Source organism: Filicampus tigris, chromosome 5 (assembly GCF_054856515.1).
Source record: "Filicampus tigris isolate MCC_2025a chromosome 5, RoL_Ftig_1.0, whole genome shotgun sequence".
Taxonomy (NCBI): Eukaryota; Metazoa; Chordata; class Actinopteri; order Syngnathiformes; family Syngnathidae; genus Filicampus; species Filicampus tigris.
In genome coordinates, this window is record NC_141221.1 from 23,441,755 (window position 1) to 23,456,457 (window position 14,703).

Genomic DNA, 14,703 nt, shown 5'->3' on the forward strand with positions numbered 1-14,703 from the left:
TCTCTCTAAGAATAGAGGCCTCACAATGGACCAAGTGCTGAAAAGAATAATGACGCTAATGACAGGCAAGACACATGAACCTGAGCCAGAATACACTCACAGATGTGAGTGAGTGCGCGCTTGCTTATGTGTGTGACCAAAGTAAAGTCGAGCTTTTGTGCGTGTGTGTGTGTTTGAGTAGAAGCCATGAATGTGCCATCTGAGGACGTTTGAAAGAGGCCAGACGCTGGGTGTCAAGAAGTGCTCGGTCCCCCACCCAAGCAAGATGATGGATGACGGCGAATGAGAAGTTTCCTCTCCTGGACTGCAGCAGGCTGCCGTCAGATGATCAGCCAGCTGCTTTCCATCGCAGGGGCCGCAGGCTACAAAGGCAGCCAGGCCTCAAGACTGACGAATGAACTGGAATTGTGATCTGTTACATTTCTGACAGCGCGCAAGTACATTGGAAACAAAACGCAGTGTTAAAACCACACACTTATAAAATACATCATTGTCACTCTAGTGGATTAATTGCCTGTCACTGTGTGGTAACTTCATAGTTACTGCTTTGACACTTGATATTTCCAGATTGGGCACATACTGTCCCTCTGCTTTGACCTTGGAGAAGGCGAAAATACTTGGGAACATTTATCTTGAGGGACAGAGATTGTCTTTTGAAAAAGTCCAGTTGGTCACCGCAGTGGAGTGAGTCAATCTCTTCTTAAATGACACTTGCATATAATGACAGTAAGTATCCAATAAGTATCCTTCAACTGCACCTCTTGTTTCCTTCATGGAAATCCAGAGATTATATTTTCAGTAGTGAGAAGAGTGTCCGTAGTAGTGAGAAGTTTAACTGGTGAATGAAACTTGGTGAAAATATCAATATATATATATTTTTTGAATCACCCGAACCTACTACTTCTTTGTTTGATAAATTGTGATATTATATACTGTATTTCCTAACTTTTTTTTTTTTTGCGATGAACCCAGAGAAGGTTATTTGGTGACTCTTTATTTCACAAATAGTGATATTTATTTCCTTACGCGTTTCTTTCTGTGACAATCCCGGAAAGGATTATTAATATTTGTGCCTTTGTGACCAAAGCCAGTTGCTTGACTGGCTGCATGCAACTGGATGCAAACTTCAGTAGCTTACCAACCTGTCATAAATATTGTCCATTTGTGACTCTTAACCCATTAAGGCGCCTGGCTCAACAGCTCCCCAAAACCTAAGGTCTTTGGAATTACCCTCGAAAACCTAAAGTTTTCCCAGAAATTCAACACCTACAAAATAATTAATATCTCAGCCCCTGTAGCAGAAACATCATTCCAAAAGAATTTGAGAGCTTAGACAGGTGGCTTTCACACAAGCCCGAGTTTATTAACCTTTATTGTTTCAATCAAAGATGTAAATATAAAGTGTCAGTGCAAGAGAAGCACTATTTTTAATGAAAAACAATCAAGTGGTAATTACAATCCTCTATTCTGTTAGAAAAGGCGGCACGGTGGTCGACTGGTTAGCACGTCCGCCTCACAGTTCAGAGGTCGTGGGTTCGATCCCGGCTCCGGCCTCCCTGTGTGGAGTTTGCATGTTCTCCCCGTGCCTGCGTGGGTTTTCTCCGGGCACTCCGGTTTCCTCCCACATTCCAAAAACATGCATGGTAAGTTGATTGGATACTCTAAATTGCCCCTAGGTGTGATTGTGAGTGCGGATGTTTGTCTCTGTGTGCCCTGCGATTGGCTGGCAACCAGTTCAGGGTGTCCCCCGCCTACTGCCCAAAGACAGCTGGGATAGGCTCCAGCACGCCCCGCGACCCTTGTGAGGAGAAGCGGTACAGATAATGGATGGATGGATATTCTGTTAGAAAAATGTCGATATCGTCATTGTCTACAAACATATATCTTATATCAAAGAAAAAAAAGAAAATTATGTGTATGCTCTCCCGGCTTTAAGGGTAGAAAGACACAACCGCTCTCCCGGATCTAGAGGTAGAAACGCAGTTATGCGCTTCCGGCCTTAATGGGTTAATTGATGAAGAGAGACATTTACCAAGTGATTTGCCTTGAAGGTGGACATCTCTTCTGTTACCAGGTTACAAGGTGATGTTGACACTCTCTCACACTTCGCACTGACGTGAAGTTGTATTGTTGCTGTCCCTTATGTGGAGGGGAAACTGTTGAAATGAGTATTCACCACTCCTGTCTGATCACAACACATCCAATCTCACATTTTCTGACCTACTGATCCATCCATTTTCTCTACTGCATGTACACAATGAAGTCACAGGTGAGCTGGAGCCGATCGAATCTGATTTTGAGCAAAAGATGGGGTACGCACTGGACTAGTTGCCAGATAATCACAGGCCACATATAGACAGAACCGTTCACACTCATATTCACAATTTTGAACAATTTAGAGTCTTCACTTAACCTAAAGCCCGGTTCACACGGCAGGATTATCGGCCCGATTTTAGCTCCGAATCTACCCTCCCAACAATTGTAGATTGGGCCCGACTCGTAATGGCTCCAAAGATAATTTTAGGAGATAATCCTGCCGTGTGTGGGGTGCTCAGAATTGATCTCAGCCTCTCAGGAGCCGACGTCAAATCGGGGATATTCAACATGTTGGATTGTTTTGGCCCAACTTCGCTCGTTTGTCCTTCATGGTGTGTCCCGAGAACAAACGAGCACGCAGCCGGTTGACAGTGACGTGCAGCCAATCAGAAAGTGTAGTGATGGGGTGGCGAGGGAGCGCGGTGGGAATCCAAAATCAAAACAGCCATGGCACAACAGAGCCCAACAATGTCTTTTCTTTTTGTGTTACTTTTTTCCACTAAAAACACAATTCACATACTAGCGCCACCGTCAAGACACGATCTGATGCCTCTGCACCCTCTAAATACACGTTTTTTTACTCCGAAGTCAAATTTAATACCGAGGGGTTTCACAAGATTTTCCTTCTGACATGAGAATATCTGTGAATGAATCGGTTCGTGCTTGATGTGTTGACCACATCTTGACCAAATCACCACCATACATTCATTACCACACACGTATTACAGTTCAAAACTGTAATCCGCATGATTTTTTTCTCGTCACGTGTCACGGGTCTCTCAGAGTTTGGAAGTCGGCCGACAATTTTAAAATCCTGCCTTGTGAACCAGGCTTAACATGCTTGTTTTTTGGAATGCCGGAGAAGTACTGTAGAATGCCTGCGCCGAGATTTCAACCTGATATGCTAGCCACTGCCTCCTTCTGAACTATGAAAATGTCATTATTTAAAAAAATGTTGGAAAAGTTGCTTACTCGGAAAGAGAAAAGCATCCATCCCTTCATGATTGTCAGTTTCATCTTTGCCAAGACCTATTACAAAGTTGTAGGCCTGTTTGTATGCTGTTGATTGAAACCACACCAAGATTTTGATTGATGATATGATGTCATATGGAGCGTAGTCACCTCTTGAGCATCTGAGTTAGTGACCAAACAGGTTGACTTGCCAAGAGGTGATGACTATTGGCAGTATCCAAAAGATGAAATTACAAGGCAGCGTGGAAATAGTGAGACAGATTGATAAAGAAGAAAAATAATCTCTTCCCTTTGCTCCCTAAGATTTGCTGTTACACTGAGAGCCATTGCTCAAATGGAAAAAAAATATAGAACAGTGATGAACAGCCGGCCTACAAAAATTACCCCAAAAGCACAGCAGCACCTCATCCAGGAGGTCACAAAGGAAACCTTTACATCTACAGAGCTTCAGGCCACCCCCACCCCAATTACTGTCAGTGTTCATCACTCAACAATAATAAAAAAGAATGGGGGAAAAAATGACATCCATGGCAGGGTTTCAATATAATACAGTAAAATACACATTTATTTATATAGCGCTTCACAACAGCTGCAGCTGTAACAACCTACTTTACAGAACATTTAACATAAAATAACAAAAATACAATAGAACACATAACATAAAAAATTGACAATAAAGGAAACGACTGCTGACCAAAAAGAACATAAAGACTCTTGTTACTTTTGTAAATAAGTATTTACAACCCCAATTCCACTGAAGTTGGTATATTGTGTAAAGTGTAAATAAAAACAGAATACAATGATTTGCAAATCCTGTTCAACCTCCCATATGCCACAAAGCCAATATAATTTAATGTTCAAACTGATGAACTTTGTTTATTGCAATCATTTTCATGGCTGCAACACGTTCCAAAAAATCTGGGACAGGGTCATGTTTAACACTGTGTTTCTTCATCTTTTCTTTGAAAAACATTCAATAAATATTTGGGAACTGAGGACACTAATTGTTGAAGCTTTGTATGTGGAATTCTTTGCCATTTTTGCATGGTGTACAAAGTCAGCTGCACAACAGTCTCCGTTGTCATATTATACGCTTCATACAGTAATGCAGCACACATTTTCCATGAGAGACAGGTCTGGACTGCAGGCAAGCCAATCCAGTACCCGCACTCTTTTATGAAGAAGCCACAAAGAAGCAGGGGCGTTCATGCAAAAGACGTTGCTTGGATGGCAGCATATGCTTCTCCAAAACCTGTATGTACCTTTCAGCATTAATGGTGCCTTCACAGATGTGTAAGTTACCCATGCCATTGGCACAAACACAGCCCCATACCATCACAGATGCTGGCTTTTGAACTTTGCGTATATAACAGTTCAGATGGTTCTTTTCCTCTTTGGCCCGGAGGACACGACGTCCACAATTTCCCAAAACAATTTGAAATGTGGACTCATCAGACCACAGAACTCTTTTCCACTTTCATCAGTTAATCTTAGATGAGCTCGGGCCCAGAGAAGCCACAGGCGTTTCTGGGTGTTTTGCTTTGCATAGTTGAGTTTTAAGTTGCACTTACAGATGTAGCGCTGACTGTATTTACTGACATTGGTTTTCTGAAGTGTTCCTGATCCATGTGCTGATATCCTTTACACATTTTTTGATGCAGTGCCGCCTGTTCACGGGCATTCAATGCTGGTTTTCGGCCTTGCCGCTTAAATGCAGTGATTTCTCCAGATTCCCTAAACCTTTTGATGGTATCATGGACCATAAATGACGAAATCCCTAAATTCCTTGCAATTTTACGTTGACGAACATTGGCCTTAAACTGTTCGAATAGTTTCTCACGCAGTTGTTCACAAAGGGGTGAACCTCTCCCCATCTTTCCTTGTTAATGACTGAGAAATTTAGGGAACCAGAAAATGCTGAAGGAGAATGTTCGTTTCCTCACGATAAAGCGCACATCGGTTCTGCAGCAGGACAACGATCCAAAACACCAAACTTCTGAATGGCTTGGGAAATATTAAAACAAAATGAAAGTTTTGGAGTAGCGTAGTCAAAGCCTTGACTTGAATCTGGTTGAAATGCTGTAGAAGGGTTGGCCTCAATATTTCCACAGAGTTATAGAAAAGTTTTGATTTTAGTTGTTGCTGCTAGTGGTGGCCCAACCAGTCATTAGGTTTAGGGGGCAAGTACTTTTTCACACAGGGCCCAGTAGCTTTGAGTTGAAACCAACCCCACCCCCCCTCCTTAATAAATAAATAAAACCACCATTATAAAACTGCATTTTATTTTTACTGGTGAATGAAATCAATCAATCACTTCTTAAAAAATGAAGTGGTGAAACTATGAAAAAAAAAGAATTGGAGAAGAGGGCAATTTTTTTACGGCACTGTGTGTATTACCGTTTTCATCAAAATTACACACTACACATGTCATCGGGCCTTTATAGTGTGTACTACACACTACAGTAAGTTGCACATACAGTCTGTCAATCCATAAACATTCAGCTTAGTCATAGCTGTGGTTAAGTGAAGTCAAGAGAACATGCTCCAAGGTGAACCTCAATTTGCACATAGTTCATCAATCATCATCCTGATATGCTTTTCACATTTCCATCCCACTCACTTCAGGCTCCACTCCTACACACATCCTTTCCTCTCTCATTTTCTTCCCTTTCCCCATCACTCACTCAATGGTCCCATATCCTCTCCGTGTGTAACGAGACTTCCCTTTTGCTTTTGTCCTTTCCAGAAGACACTGCAGGAGAATCATAAAGATGTATTTTGACAAAGACATTATGACTTTGAAGACCATGTGTATTATCTTTGCTCATCCAACCATATTGTGCTCAGTGCTGCACAGCTGGCCAATATATATTAGCTTTAGAAGTCTGAGCAATTACACAAAAGCTCAAAAATGTCAGAATTGTGTGTGCGGGTCAGTGGTATACTATTGAGGTTCTTGGTCACTAACTGATGAGTGAAAGGTTTCCGTGCACTCGTCAGCCAAATGTCAGTTCTGACATCGTCTGCTGTCTGCTTCTTCTCTTCGTATCCTCCTGCCTCATTTAACCACAGACACCTGTCTTTTGTCAAGATTAACGAGTCTGGTTATTTGTGTGCGCATGTGTGTGTGCGTGTGTGTCTATATGCGTTTGTTCTCTCTCGAATTTTAGTGTTTTCCATTTGCCTTTTCTCTCAGGCTAAGCTGGATCACTTCGTGTTAGTATTGAAAACACAGTAAATGATGTGATGGTCAGGATCAGGAAACTGTCTCCCATTGAAGGGCAGTCAGAGGATTGCTTGTGACACACTCTTTGTACTGAAATTGATCATTTGCCAACTCATAATTTCTTTTCATTTCCATTCTTTGATATATTTTTTGATGGATTTCCATTCTTTGGACAGTACATCACTTTTGTATGTATATAATGTGAGCGAATAGCCAAAAGGATTTACATCATCTGCCCAATCTAATCAAGTTACAACAAAACATTTCTATTGCTCACCCTTACACTGGAAATTATTTGTTAACTTTAGTGAAAACATTTGTGGAGAATTGCTCTCTAAGTTATTTTCAGTGTCCATTTGCTTCAATCTAACGATGTGTATACCATAGACATTGCGTAGAAGTTGTTTGGGATGGGTGGTGGGTACTTGCATAGAATTTGCAGTTAGTGTCAAAATGTCCAAACTGTCATGTATTTATGGATTTAATTAGCAAATACCTGCAAAACACGCATTTAAAAAGTTTAAATGAACTTTGCAATGCAGTGTGGTTTCCTCTCAATGGCTGAAGTTTAAGTAATATTTGCAAATCTGGATAGTTTAGCATGGAAGTACATCGTTCTAAAACAAAAATGATAATGTCAAGAAGTACAGAAACCAAAGTAAATGGTCATAAATGCTTTGCCTCAGCCGAAGTCCACGTTTTCTTTCATTTCAGTAAAAATGTGAGACAGGTTCTGTTCCAGATCAGAGCTTTTCCTACTGACTAAATCTAATCCAAACAACTATAATCCAACGTCAACGATAAATGTCCTGTATCCCAAAAGGCTGTTGTGTCAAATAACATTCCTTCTCTGTGTACACAGGCTCCATTTTACCCTTAAGGACCAGCTACTTTATAAATATGTATTGCATATATAATAAAGGAGTGAGCGCTTGAGTTCATCCCCACCCTCTTCGTTCCCGCACTCTCTGTCTCCGCTCTCAGCTGTTCAAATATTGTTTTTCTATTTAAACTGAGCTTGGAGAAATATTTACTCTGGGCCACTGAAGCAGGGTGGATATGAATGGGCATCATCTCCTCTTGTCAAATTAGCTGCTGCTCACTGCCTGCTAATGTTTGAGTAATTGGAAAGACTGGCAGGGCGGCCCCTCTGACTCAAGATTTAGCATGGACATCACGTGCTGTAGGCCGTCTCTGGGGTTTAGGACACAGCATGCCGCCACTGAGGTCACCTTACAGGGTACTTGCTCACATTCACAATGACCTACAGTCCTACAGCGTTGTCAAATGTTGACATATGGAAGTATGCTGTTTGTTTGAACATGAAAATCATGTTCAACTGACAGAGCAGGAAATGATCTAATGTCTTAGGCCAAAGGTTTTTTTTAATGTAATGAAACGTGTGAACATTTGAAAAGTACAACCTGTATAATTGCAGTTCTAAAGTTAAATGATGGATTATTGTAGTGGATTCTAATTCTTTGTGACTATAAGCAGTGAACTGCCTTACAATATAATACATTTAAATTGTAATTGCAGTTCATTTCATTCATTCATAATGCTGCTCTCTGTGAGAATAATCAACTGATTACTTCGGTCAGGCAAGTTTCCTAAACCCCTGAAAGTAGTTGCTGTCAAGCCCCAATCTAAAAAAGAGGACGCTGGATGACTCTGGATGAGAGATGATGACTCACTGGATGATCTCATCTGTTCCCTTCATATCAAAGATTGTTGAGAATTAATCAACTCCGCAAATTCTTGAACTCAAACTGACTTTTTTATAAATTCCCATCAGGGTTGTGATCTCATCACAGTACAGAAACAGCTCTTATCAAAATACTGACTGACATAAGACTGAACACTGATGCAGGGAATGTGTCGGTGCTAGTCTTATTGGATGTCAGTGCAGCATTTGATACAATTGATCATAACGTACTGTTGAACAGGTTGGAAACTTGCGTGGGATTAAATGGAACAGTCCTAAAATGGTTTAGGCCTTACTTAGAGGAAAGGAGTTACTTTGTGACCATTGGAAGTTATGAGTCAGATGGCCATGACGTGTGGGGTTTCTCAAGGGTCAGTCCTTGGACCCCTTCAGTTCAGTCTGTATATGTTACCTTTGGGTCAAATGCTTCAGAACACCAATTTTGGCTATCACAGTTATGCAGATGGCACACAGCTATATATATATATCAACGTCCCCAATGACAGCATTTCAATCAGTGTATTGTATTACTGTCTAGAGTAAATGAACAACTGAATGAATCAAAATGTCCTTCAGCTAAACCAAAACAAAACAGAGGTAATTGTTTTTGTCAATAAAGTAAAGAGGATTGTTGTTAGAAAACACCTGGAGTCACTGTCCTTAGAAACCAAAGACCAAGTCAGAAGGCTAGGGATGCTAATAGACTCAGACCTGACTTTCAGCAGTCATATAAAATCAATCACTATAACTGCCTTTTACCAGCTGAAAAAACATATCCAGACTGAGGGGTTGCATGCTCCAAGCAGACCAGGAGAAACTCATCTATGCTTTTATCTCCAGTATACTTGATTACTGTAACGGTCTTCTTACTGGTCTCCCTCAAAAGAGCATTAAACAGCTGCAGCTCATTCAGAGCGCTGCAGCTCGGGTTCTGACCATAACAAAGAGATCGGAACATATTACTCCAGTCCTAAATGCTTTACACTGTCTCCTAGTTAGCTGTACAATAGATTTTAGAATTTTGCCACTGGTCTTTAAATAAGTCATTGAATGGTCCTGAATACATGCTGATTCTGATTGAATATAAACCCCGTAGGGCTCTGAAATCTTGGGTCAGTTACTGGAGCCCAGAGTAAACATGGTGAAGCTGCATTTAGTTGTTATGATGCACACAAATTCAGCACCGAGTGTAAATGCTTTTAAATCCTGGTTAAAAACTTTGCTTTTTTCTCATACCTTTTAATTAAGATCCTCTAAACAATTTTAAATTGTTGTTTTTCTTTTAGATATTTTAGAAACCCACTTTTATTTCCTTCCTTTTAAATGTTTTTAAAGTTTTCTGTTGATGTGTTTTGATGTTGTCAACGTACATTCTAGTTTTTTTGTAAGATACTTTTGTTTTCTCTGCTTTGCGCTTGAATGCTGTTAACTGTTGTGTTTGTAAATGCTTGTAGGTGTGTCTTTGCTTGTGTGAAACACATTGAGTTGCCTTGTGTATGAAATGTGCTATATAAATAGAACTGCCTTGCCTCTGATAAGGTTTAACACTTAATCATTGGAAGTGGGCCTGTCCATGTGGTGTTATACACATAGGCTACAGTCACAGCATAGTGGAAACCAATATAAACACGACAGCTGACAGAGGAAAATCTTGTACAGGGATGTGTTTCTTGCAGTACCTTTATAAAGATTGCAGTGTCATTAGGTAGTTAAGGAATGGACAACTGCCAGGCAACCGCATGTGGCCTCAAACAACACTCTGAGTGTCCCCTTGATTCAACCCCAAAAATTGGGGGGGAATGTTCATTTCAAAACCCCCCAAAATCTTCAAAAAACACTGATAAACTTTCAATATACCTATATGGAGGTGAGTGTGGGATGGAACTCAAAATATTTAAAACAAATATTGAGAAAAAAAAAAGAAAAGAAATCGTGAATATGCAAACACAAGCACTGAACTGCAAATATGCTAGGGTCGACTATTCAAATTGTAATAGCACCAATCACCACTAGATGGAAGACATGTCTTGGTTGCGCTAAAACTGGGTCTTATACTGCTCTATATTACATCATGAGTAGGCCTAATAATGTTTTTTTGCGGATTTGGAATTATATGCAGGACAAACAGTATCATAATATAAACATTTTGATTGAGTTGATTTTTGTGGAAAAAAATGTAGAAAATGAGTTATTGCATTTAAAGTTGGTTTCTCGTTCAGCAGTTTTGTGCTGTCCTTTAAAGGGTAATTCTAACATTTTAACCCTTAGTTGTTTGGTTATAGGATAGTGGGCATTTAAAACATGCATTGAAAAATGTATTACCAAAAGTGAAATATATTAAGAGCACATATTTCTCACGTGTGCACATGTTTTGTCCATATTTAAAATAGCATTATCTTCACACATCTAGTTAAGAAGTGTTTGGTCCTACGTGGCCGCCCGGTTGTACTGATGAAAAATGTGGCCGCTGCATTTAAGTTGTCCATCCCTGATGCACAGTAGTTCATGCACTATATATAAAACTAGAAAATTAGAAATGTATTACACATAGACACAAAAATAGTCTGATTATAGCCTGCCCACTATTGTTTTGCTGCACATTTTAATTAAAAGTAGATGTGAATAATGTCACAAGAAATACAGGCTCAAGCAGGCGCCCACCCTTTAAAACAGTAAACGGGTAATAGAAGTGTTTCACAAGAGACAGTAAGTTAGAGCGCTAATGGAAAGATACATTTTCTACTAAAAGGGATCCAACTACAGCCGATGAGATGGGCCTGAAAGTGAGAATAGCATAGGCGGAGAAGGAGAGGAAGAAAAGCAGCCACTGTGCTGATATTGATCTTCTGTCAGAGAGATTGATAGAGCAATAAGGAGCTGAGGAGAGGAGAGATGAAAAGTGGGGTAAAGGGGGAGGAGGGCAAGGTGAGAGAGAGGATTGCAGCATGGAAGATGAATGGACGGCACGGCGGGCAGGAGCCAGATCGAGGCGAAAGAAAAGACCGAAGGGGGAAGAGGTGGTGAGAAAGTGGGAGGCGGTCAATGCAGGAGGAGGGGAGAAAGGGGTGATGGTGAGAGGCATCATCTGAAAGGTGAAAGATCAGGTGTCTTGCTTAATTAGGTCAAGAAGTATATGGAGATGGGCTGATGGACGATTTAGAGCATAGCGGGAGAAGTGATAGGGAGAGAAAAAGAATGAAAGGGAGTTGATTGGATTAATGTGTAAAAGGGAATTGTGTTGGGATTGCCGAGCCACGAAAGGTGACCTACTGACTTCAAATGGCACCATACATATTCTTTAATGAAGTTGCCAGCAGAGTGCCATCATTTGACCGCAGCTACTGCGTGGGTGAGTGTGGAGTTGAGGGATAATGTGTGTATGTGTGGCTGCGTTGTCATGTCAGTGGGACAGCTGACTGAAGAAGGTACCAATCTCCATCTGGATTTCCTGATTCCCTATTTGTGCTCCAAATTTACTTTACTAAGAAGCTTAATGCTTATCTTTATTTGAATTAATAAAGACATATGAACACAGCACTGTCGTGACCTTGCATGGGTAGTAATCGCCTATAGGCCGGTCCGCCTATCATTTTAAACAGACTTCCGTTAGCGTTTCCGTCTACCAACTTCAACCAACTACCACTAGCCACCCCCCGCTGAGGGATACTTGAAACAAAAGACTCACCGTGGCATGGAAGCCTCACTGCGGCCGGACTAAAGACGTCTCCTTTGAGGACCCAGAAGCCAGGAAACAGAAACCTCGCCACGGCCATTGAAGCCTCACCGCGAAAATAGACAATAGAGGACGATATAGAGTAAAAATGGGCTTCCGACTATGCTTAGTCCGTCTATTTTTTTAAGTTTCCCGTCTTTCATTTATCGCCCACAAAATGGGTGTCCGTCATAGGCAGATAGATGGACTGGTCCATCACATAGGCAGAATGCCCAGCTCTGCTAATAACTAACAAACAATCAGGAATAATCCTGTTAATTCACAGTACGCTCATTTTCTCATTTTTCTTAGGGTCTGTGTGGGTGTGTTTACCGACACAAATTCAATATTCTGGTAAGTTCCTCTCAGTGTGTCAGGAGCCATTAACATAACCAAGGATCACTAAGTTAGTGTACATATAATACATACAACATGCTTACACACTCAATTGCACTAATGCTCACATCCATGCATTTGCATGATAAAGAGTGACACGCATATATACACAAGCAAACACACCTGAGGCAAACACTGAAACCACATGTGTTTTGCATTGCTGAGAGCAGCAGAACATGACCGGCCTTCACTCCTCATTAGTTACTACTTGAGTGAGATGACAGCAGACATTTAGGTAATGTTCGAGGTCAATCAAGTATTTAAAGAACCCCCTTGTCTTTGCAGAGTAAGAAGACGATACTGGAGGCGAGAGACATGAGGCAAAAGAAAGGTCAGTCTTTGATGTGCACTCATTTTGTGTCAACGAATGTTGATTTTTGACCCAACAAAAACATTCCTGGCATACAACCCAATAAACGTTTAATATGAACCAATTGGGTTATTTTACTAGAAATGACCCAGAATTTTAACCCAACACAAATCATCCAAATATTGAGTTAATGAAATAACCCAACTGTTTTTAGAGTGTCGCACTGTTCTGCAGTTCAATACAACAATAATGTGTTTTTGTTTGTTTGTGTTTTATCAGATCCTAGTGAAACACAAAGTTGTTGCTGAGGCCTCATAGAGGAAGATAATAAATAACCAGCTTTCAACTTAAACAATTTCAAATGTAGAATGATCTTGCTTTGCGGACAATAGGTATAGTCTGACATTGATTTCTCACCAGCTTTTATTGTGCTCCATTGATGTCTAATACCCCTTGGATCCTGCCACAGTCTGAATTATTCAGCAAGTGTGTTTTGTTTTAATGTCAAGGCCATGGCGTAACTTGAGATTGGTGATATTTGATGATGTGCTGCAGGAGTAAAATGCCTACTCTCATGGTAGCAGTGTGACTTTTTTCCAATAATAATCAATCTGATTTGTGTCGGTTCGTGTAGGGCATTTGGTATCGGGTTGAGGAAGGGCTCTGGCAGTATATATCTATTTTTTTATCACTCGGCCTCATTACGGTATTGTCGCAGACAATATCAACGTTTTGTCTTTCAAGGCATGGAAGACATGGAATGAGACAACCGTCTCATTCAACGTTTTTAAAGATCTTACCACTTTCTAGGCATGGTTTAGTTAGTTAGTTAATTATTAAGTTCGTTGGTTAGTTAGCTAGTTAGTTAGTTACCCTTGTGCTGACAATGTGTCAAGTGGGACAGTGACTCCAATAGATGTATATAACGGTTGCCGTGCAAAAAGCTGGCTGTGTCAGTTGGTGCCCATGACTGTAATACTCATTACTGCCACCAAAAGGACTGAAATGGAAGAGTATCACTCAGCAAGTCACAACTTTCATGTATAACAGGTCAGGCGACAGACATGTTTAGGATCGTACGGCCTTGGTAGAGGCCCGCTGTCCACTGGATCGTGGATCTTAATAGACTGCATGCTCTTTGTGGTCCAACACCTCACTAAAACAATGTTGGTTTTTCCTTTAATTCGTCATTCATATGCAGGGAGAGAAAAGATCCGGAGAAAGGGGAAGGAAGGGTTGGGAAGAGAGGACAAAAGTGTTTTGGTTAAGATTCTGGGCAGGCAGTGGAATGAGGCTATCATTACCATACATCAGGACAATAAATGAGGCTTTCAGCAGACCGTAATAAGAGTTTGATAAATCATCCAGGCCAGAATTAACTAGACGTCAAAACAATGTGAGGACTCTGACGGATGGCAGAGGAGGGGCCAATAGCACAGATTAGTGAGGCTGGAAATGATGGCGCTCTTAAAGGGGAGGGTGGGGTGCTGCAAGAGCAAGAAGAGGAAGCATAAAGGTAAGAAGCACAAGGACAGAGGCTCGTGGACGATTAAACACAGGGATGCTCTATCGCATTCATGTTGATCACCTTAGCAGGACATACAAAATATCTATGTGTGTACATTTTTAAACATGTCGCTGTCCAGGTTGACCTCTAGAATCTGCAGACACACATACTGTTATAGCCTAGTCAGCATTTACCAAACACAGCTCTTCTTTTTGTAGAGGGAAGCATGTGTGTGCGTGTGTCAAGATCTCAGTAGCCAACATCTAATCCTGCTGGATATCATGTTGAGAGGTTAGTGCAGTTCTGAAAGTGTCACCATTCTCTGCCTTCCCTCCTCACCCCCTAGAGGGTGGCTTTAATTGCCAGTCTGTGACCTTTGCCGAGCGCCAGTGACAAGGCCTGTCTGTGGTGGTGGGAGGTGGTTGCAGCTCGATTATAAGTGACAGCAGATCCAGGCAATCGGACGAGGAAAAGGGGGAGCTGGAGGGAGAGAAACTGGGGCAAGCAGAGGCCCATTACGAGCTAATTGGAGCCGCTCATCCTCGGAGCAGTGAGCTGG